This window comes from Dermacentor andersoni, chromosome 1 (assembly GCF_023375885.2).
Source record: "Dermacentor andersoni chromosome 1, qqDerAnde1_hic_scaffold, whole genome shotgun sequence".
Classification (NCBI taxonomy): domain Eukaryota; kingdom Metazoa; phylum Arthropoda; class Arachnida; order Ixodida; family Ixodidae; genus Dermacentor; species Dermacentor andersoni.
This window is the reverse complement of record NC_092814.1, coordinates 343004935-343013169: the sequence shown is the minus strand read 5'-3', so window position 1 is coordinate 343013169 and position 8235 is coordinate 343004935. Positions and strand designations below refer to the sequence as shown.

Below are 8235 nucleotides of genomic sequence, written 5' to 3'. Positions count from 1 at the left end.
TCATACCGTGACTTGGTTCGGCGTTGAAGAACCCTACAGAGTCGAAATATACTACGAAGCACGCTCACTACGGCGTGCCTCATTATAATATAATAGATTTGGTTCGTAAAATGCCAGAAATGAATGTAAAAAAGAACACATTCGGTAACGGACTGCATCATGATTTAGCCGAATACCAGAATAATTCTGTGAAAATGCCTGTGCTCTGCTTTGGTTGCACAATCTGAATAATTGTACTACCAGAACTCTTCCTTCCCATTTTATGTCGTGCTCGTCGGGGCACTCAAATCATTTGAGCATGGAGTAAAAGAGCCAAGACTGAAATGATGGCGTGCACGCATCCCTAAGCGTTGTAATCTCTGACGTCAATACGGTGCGAAAGTTTTGCTCCGACGGCTTTGTAAGCGCCAATTACAAGTAAATATACACTGAGTATTCTGCACGCAATCTGCACGCGCAATTTCAATATGATACAGACGTACTTGAGCTACGTGCGAGATAGCTGAACGCATAAGTTTAGCGAACTCCATTAATGGAGACCCTTGCCGCATAAGAATAAATATATAAATGTACCAATAAATGAAATATTATGCCATGTGTAATGTCCTTCTAAAGCAAGTACAATTAAAGTACGCTATTCTCAACTGTCGTCTTACTTCAATGGTCGATGAGTATTAAGAACAGGTTCGACTCCATTTGTGTTGAAACCATCAACAACAACAACAACAAAGGCTCTGTGTCATCCACTCTGTGACGAAGGATGACCAGCGAGGTTGTGTATGTGGGCAGCCTAATGTCGAACTACACCTACGCCACGGGTGGGTCCGACATTGCACTATCTTCGGGATCGTTCAGCGTAATGGGAGTTTTCTATCTACACGCGGATACGATCCTTGGGGAACTAGCCCTTAACAACTTCGCTGTAAAAAATCCTAGGGCACCTAAGCATTTAGGAGTTGAGAATGGGAAAAATTAACGTACAACTGAACGCCGTTGAGCGGTCCTTCGAGTTATGAGCACTTCATGGGCATTAAGGCGAGCGCGTTAAGACGCCTGGCATAGCACAAGGCTGGTGCACTTTGATCCGTGACGTAATGCTATTTTGCCCACCTGCCATGGAATCTAATGGGGACGCTCTCGAGTAAGTCAGGGTGATGTTGATGTCATTGCATTCATCACGCCGGGCTTGGCAATCATGATCTCATGAGGCAGAGTGCAAAGGCCTACGAACCACCCAGTGGGTAACACGCGCGGCTTCTGAACGTGGGTTCGTACGTCCGAAACTCACAACCACCAATGTCTTTCCTTTCTAGTTGATTCTGTTTTCTTTTTTTAATTACTTCATAGCGATTACCGAGGTCAAGTTCGGACGCAGGCGACAGCTTCCGCCGCCAAGGAACGCGCTGATAACGCACTCTTCCGAGAGCGAGAGCGAGGTTGACGTGATAGGCGGTTATGCACCCTCCCATTCGCCCGCACTTTTTCGTCGAGTCGCGCCTTCCTGTAGCCTTCCTGTAGGACTGGCTGCCACTCCGACTTTATCTCGTAACACCCACTTCCTAACACTTTGTCCATTCCTCTAGACATCATCAGCCTCCACCTCCTATATACGGAATATTATCGGAGGGAAAAGTAATGCTTTTTGTGCCTCGCATTATAGCGTGCTTTGATAAAAGGGACCTATAATTGTTTCCATTCCCGGTTCTCGGAATCATAGACGCTGAAGGATTTGGCCACAATACACGGAAATCAACTCTCCATGGCCTGTGTCGTCTGTCCTCCTATTTCAGTCATGTTTTCGCACTGTCTGCCATAGTATGTCCCCATGTCAACAGACTCGGCAAACAACCGTGTTCAAGCTATCCAGCTTGTCCAACAGGGTAGCTACACTCCCGGTATTCATCACTGGTGCACGTACGGACCACAAGATGAGTCTGTCCGCGACCACCTACACGGTGACATCATTATTTGCTAGGCTTCCTCTCTTCGCCAGTGAGTCAAGCTGGCTTCACACAACGCAGCAAAGTCCACTGACAAGCATCACGTGACTGAGCCGCAACGAACTGCTCCGCCAGCAGCTTATCTGCTTCGTCCTCGTGTGCGCAGTGATTAGGCAACACTGAGTCACCTAATGCTCGTCAGCACAATTTGTTCCGTCACTTTAATTCAGCTTGAGTGTGTGCCTAGAAGCGGAAACGCAGCGCAATAAATAAAAAAAAAACGAGGATGTGTGTGTCATTGAAGCTCACTGGCCTCTCCGTTCGATCGCCAGTGCTGCCTCCAGCTTTCTTGTCGTTTTCAACGGGAGTCCTTCTCACATGATTAATTTTCTTGCACTAAGTGGAAGGAGAAAGCATTAAACCTTGGTTTATTATGGGAGAGTATTTCAGCAGTATTGGAAGACTCTTTGCAAGTAAGTAGCGCAAAACACGAAGGAAAATGTTCCGAGCTGATCCGCTTCATAGTGCATGGCTTGGCATGTGTAACGCACGGTCAGGGTTGTCCGCAGTCTCAGAGATCGTAACGGAGCAAAAGGGTTCCATCTCTGAGGGCACGTGCTGTCCAACTGGGAGAGAAAGAAAACTCGGGAGAGAAAGACAATCCGCTTGAAAATTGTTGCGAACCGTACTAACACGGGACATTGCTGGTTAATGAAAAGCATGCGACTCTGGTTTACCTGCAAAAAATTATCAATAAACTTTGACTTATTATAGGCTACCATCAACCTGTGTACTGAAGCATCGGTAACCGTCCTTCGAAACCGCTGCGGCATTTTTCACCCTCGCGATTATCGTTGGGCAGCCGCGAAGCAGTCAAAAAGTTCACCCAGGTGAAGCGCGTTACTGATTAAGGATGGCCACTAGTCAGAAGAAGCCGTTCCAGCCCAGAAAGCGATGGCCTTGCGCTGCCGTCTGGTTATCTACCACAAGGGTTCAGAGGTGGCCTGCAATGGCATGGTTCAAGCACTTACATGATGTTCTGAGGGCAGCAAGATAAGGATGGTGACAAAGATAGGCATGCCATGAACATGTTCAGCTATCGAGAGGAAAGCACGGCGCAAGTGGTGTTCCGATCCAAGCGTCCCTTCCTAACTTTGCAGCCCGCTCCGCCTATGCGTGGTCGACGGTGGGGACGGCGACTCGGCTGTTGGGCGCGTCCTGCTGGTGTCACGCGATCCTCCAAGACGGCGCTGACGACAGCGCCCATTGTTCCTCTGCTCTCTAAGCCATCGCCCTACGGCTTCCTTCAAAGGTGATCAATTCAAAATGATTTTCGAGGAAATATTCCATAAATTTATAAAAGCCTTTGCAATTAGGCATAACATCAGCACTAGCCACCAGCAGGCAAACAGCTAAAGCTGATTTCGTTCTCTCCCAGAGAACCAAGAACTCCACTATAGTCGAATCGCAGTCGTAATATTTATCGATATAAATCAACTGACACGGTTTGTTATGACATTCTTACAGAGAAACATGAAATGTGTAGATTTTTTGACAAATCTTACGATATCATTACGCTTTGCCTTTCAAACAAACGGTAATTTGTTACAATGAAAGTCTTCACTTCCTCAGCACTAAATGCACAGAAATGAGTATAACACAGGGCACCGTTCCACGGTGTGTTCTTTTCAATTTGTATACGTAAATTATTCCCCCATCCCTTGGCCTAGAGTACCGCACAGTTTAAAATACAGTACGTTGTACGAGCACAGGAAATGTGTGCTCAAGTCAATATTTTCCGTATCGCGGAAACTGTACAACGTCGGGGAAATTGCTAGTGGCGCCACCTCATTGTATTCAGCTGTGGCCGCTCATTCTACAGCATGCGCTTTTCGGTGGTGCTATTGTTTCTGACCGATCATATGTGAAATCACCTGAACCATTTTTGACATGTTAGTCACGAGAAAAAAACCAAACCAGTTGAGGCAGTTTTCACGTTTTTGTTACGTCAATTTAAATAGTGTATGGAAACGAAATCACAACTTTGCACGTGAACAATAGAATTTCGAATAGCAGCTGATGAGGCTGCGCTGTTTCAGCGAAACAGTTGAACAGCGACTTAGAGTTCCTAAGAAATTCGTAGAAATACAGTGTAAATTACATGCATTTATTTATTTATTTATTTATTTATTTATTTATTTATTTATTTATTTATTTATTCATTCAATAACACCACTGAATACCCTGCGTAAGAGGGTATTAGAATTGGGGGAGGGGGGGGAGGCACACGAACATACTGTCATAATAATTTCTAAAGAATACAACAAACGCGCCTAAATACGCGACTGAATACGCAGACACGACTATGCATAGTAAAGTCAGAGTTGTGATTAAACCCAATTAACAGTATATTAGAAAAAACACCTGGAATTCAGAATACATAAAAGACACTCAAAGAGGATAATTCGAAAACAAAATCTACCGGATGGCAAAGGTACCAGAGGAACAAGCCCCCCCCTCCCCCCCAGCATAGAATATAACTCATCCAAAAAGAAAAGAAAAAAACTTTCACAGTGCACAGAGACACCAAATTATGACATAAGTACGCAGGATTTGTTGAAATTTGCCGGGGTGAACTTCAGTAGGCAATGTCTGATGGTAGGTTATTCTAGCGAAGTATGAATCTGCGTATAAATGAATGAGCGCAAAGATCTGAGTGATACACACAGTGCTTTGACTTAGAGAGGGTGATCTCGGCGAGAGAAAATGACAGAGTGTGAGTGTAAGAAGCCATCAATGCAAACGGTCGTGATGGTGAAGTTTATGAAAGAGCGATAGGATCGCGTGTTTGCGGCGTAGTGATAGCGGATGTAATTCGGCACGATTCTTTAAACATGCAGCACTAGAGTCCGGGGGATAATCTGTACAGATAAAGCAAGCAGCACGGCTTACAAGTATTCAAGGTTACGTACGATGGAGTCCTGGTTCGGATCCCAGGTGGCGCATGCATATTCGACTTTGAGGTATCACTAATGCGGTGTATATGGTAGATCTTTCTTTTTTTCTTTAACTGTAAACGCGCTTGCTTTAGTCTGTGTCTTATAATTTGAAATTTGCGGGTAACAGATGCAAGTGTAACGTTGATGTGATGACGAACATATTGGATCCCATTGAAAATTGACTCCTCAACAATCTTATTATCAAGAGAGTATGACATTGCAATACGAGACGAGGAGCGTGAAAATGACATGCACTTAGCTTTAGCATAATTTAAGGTTATTTACCGGTCTGAAAACCATGTACTCAATGCGTTTAGGTGTGGTTGGAACGCTTCACGGTTAGTCAGTAGACATTTTACGGAATATGGCTGAATCATCGGCGAACCTTCTTATTCGGGACGACATGCAGTCAGGCAAGTCGATAATATAGACTATAAAAAGCAAAGCACAAAGCACACTTGCTTGAGGAACGCTGGACGCCACTGGAATAAAGGAGGAGTTGTGGTATTCATGGTGCAGGTGTTCTTGTGCAAATTGGATTATTTCGCTAGGAACTATTTTTTTACTGGCGCTCTGCTGCCCCGGAAATTATAATTTCATACCCGCCTCTGTACTGCGCTTCGAGTGAGCACGTGCCGTGTTAGTGGATTTGTCACACAATATAAGTGCCACGCAAGGGTGACAAAGGGCTTATATTGTGCTGTCACGGCTCCAGGAACTGTGGCCACGCTGCCATTCGGCGAAGCTGCAGCAGCTGCTCGACGCCCGAGAATCGCACGCAGCAGCCCAACTGGCGTCATTGAGGAGGTAATGTACGGTATGTGCACATCGGCCATTGGCGAGGTTGTACTGCGAATCGAACGTTAGAAGTCACTTATGCATTATTTGGCGCGTGAGTGTTTCAGCAGAATTTAATGACATTTTGCGATGAACCTTTGCGAAACAAGATGGGAAATGTTGCACGTTTATCGAATTGTTTTAGCAAGACTTGCTATTTGCATAGGCTGCGGTCAGGGTTCGAAAGGACTGCTTCCGAGCGACAGATTCTGCAGTACAGGAAGACATGAGGCAACCAGGGTCGCAAGACAGAGGGAGAATCGTTAAAAAATTTAATGTAGGCTTTTACGTGCGAAAACCAGGATCTGATTATGGTGCACGACGTCGGTGGGGACTCGATAAATTTGGACCAGCTGGGGTTCTTTAACGTGCACCCAAATATAAGTACACCGGCGTTTTCGCATTTCGTCCCTATCGTAATGCGAGGCCGCCGTGGCTGGGATTCGGTCCCGCGACCTCGTGCTTAGCAGCCCAATACCATAGACACTAAGTAACAACGGCAGTTGAGGCAGGATCGTCGACAACTGCTAGAACGACATATTGCTCGTTAACGACTATGCGTCCATGCCCGGTTACCTGCATGCGGAAAAATCGGTGAATTTGCTCGGCCCAATTTCGTTGCAATTGGCCTGCGCACTGCGACGCTCGTCACCGTCCTCGAACGAGATTTAATTCCAACGAACAGTTCTTTTCATATATTTTTTAAAATAAATGCATGACCCATGGGTGGGTGGTTGATTAACATTTGACCCTCGCAGTGTCCCGACCTGCCTGCATGCTGCCCTTCGGCGACGCTGCGGTGGCTGCTCGATGCCGAAGAATCGCACGCAGCAGCACCGCCGCGAGCAGCACTCACTTCGCCAAGTGCATCGCATGCTGCAGCTGCGGCGCCTCCAGCGATCCAGTGTTGCCGAACGAGGTCACGTCGACTATTCTTTCTCTAGAAACAGTCGACGCGCGTGGTCACCACGTTTATGTTAACTCTTTTGCTTTCGTGATCCGTCACTTTTTGTTCTACTCCTTGTTTAATATATCAATAAATATGGTTTTGATTGTCTACTCGCGTGACGGCTATGCTAAAACGCTGTCGTTATGCGAGAAGAGATGAATTCAAGCTGTGCCGAAGTCCCTCCTGTTCTATGCCCTTAGTATCAACAATCGCAAGAAAGGAGTACAACAACTGAAATTATGACGGTGCATTTTCGCGGTCGTGTACCGCGATCTTCTGGTAGTCCTGTACTTAAATGCAGCAAACAGTTTTAAGAAAGTAAAAGCAAGAGCAACACAGTAGTTCTACCGCAACTTTCGCGGTGGATATCTGGAAACTGGTGCTACCCTTAGGATTCGATCAAAATGAATATTGTTGCGTAGGAAGACGCATGAAGAATATGCCTTACAAAAGCGCCGGCAACCATTCTTAAACTACATGTGTTGCATAACCCAGTCGGTTAAAAACTTCGTTAGAGATTTTTAGCAACGAGTCAGTTATCGAATTTTATTTATCGTGCAGATATCACTCTTCAATTATTCCACTTGAAGGATTCGAATTGCGTTAAAATGCCTCAGGCAGCTTTAAAAAAATACCCTATAGTCTAAAACATAAACCTGTCATAACGCCCTCAAGCCCCTGCTGTTCTTACGCGAGTGCATTAAGGTTCCGCACTTTCGACATGCGTACCGAGAATAGACTGGCCTATAACGAGGCCTGCTTTTCATTTGCGCTTCTGCGTTCCGTACATGAGATTTTGGGAATGCTGTATTATGCGTCAGCTGGGATGTGTAATAAAAGCCAGAGCGTTGCGGGGAACGTCACGTGTTATGTGAATGTGATGAAACGCTGACATCTGTGGGAAGCATCATTTGAGTGGAAAGCGATTCCCCGTTACGGAGTCAAGCGAAGGTAAAGCCGCTCCCACCAGGTACCATGACAACAAGGCGCATGCGCAAACGTGGGTAAACAATAGTAAAAGCAATGTGTCTTCAGCAGAGTAATGGTTCTAGAAGGGGATTTACCCGTAGTCAAACAGGATGCTGCCACAAGTGCGAAAAACGATTCACTGACTCGTGACAGAAGCGAATAGAAAGCGTCACTTCATCTTAGCAATAGGCAACGCAAAAATCTTCTAATATTCGGCCTACCTAAAAGCTCGACGGAATGTTGCACTGCCTCTGAAAACAAAGCCCTGACATCCTTCCAGTTAGAATTAGGCGAATCTATTCCTTCAGACAGAATTGATCGGTCGCACAGGGCGGAAAGTTCGACGGAAATAAAAATCCGCCCGTTAATATGACGTATTAACGAACCGAAGTGGGGGTCTCCGGAAGAAAGTCAGGCGCGACGCACTTTCGTACGCCGCGTCAGGTCGCAACACGATGTCGTTGCGTCTGGAATGCTTTCATCCAGGATGTTAACCTTGATGTCAATGGTAATATTGATGGGTTTGTTCGGCAATGAAGCG

General features: G+C 45.8%; 1 long non-coding RNA gene across 1 annotated transcript; it reads left to right on the top strand.

Annotated features, from left to right (window-relative positions):
• The first annotated feature begins 1844 nt into the window (after positions 1 to 1844).
• On the top strand, positions 1845 to 6832 carry LOC129381152 (uncharacterized). The gene is made up of 3 exons (XR_008609388.1): positions 1845 to 3252; positions 5655 to 5756; positions 6535 to 6832. It is a non-coding gene; the product is annotated as an uncharacterized lncRNA (long non-coding RNA).
• The last annotated feature ends 1403 nt before the right edge of the window (positions 6833 to 8235 follow it).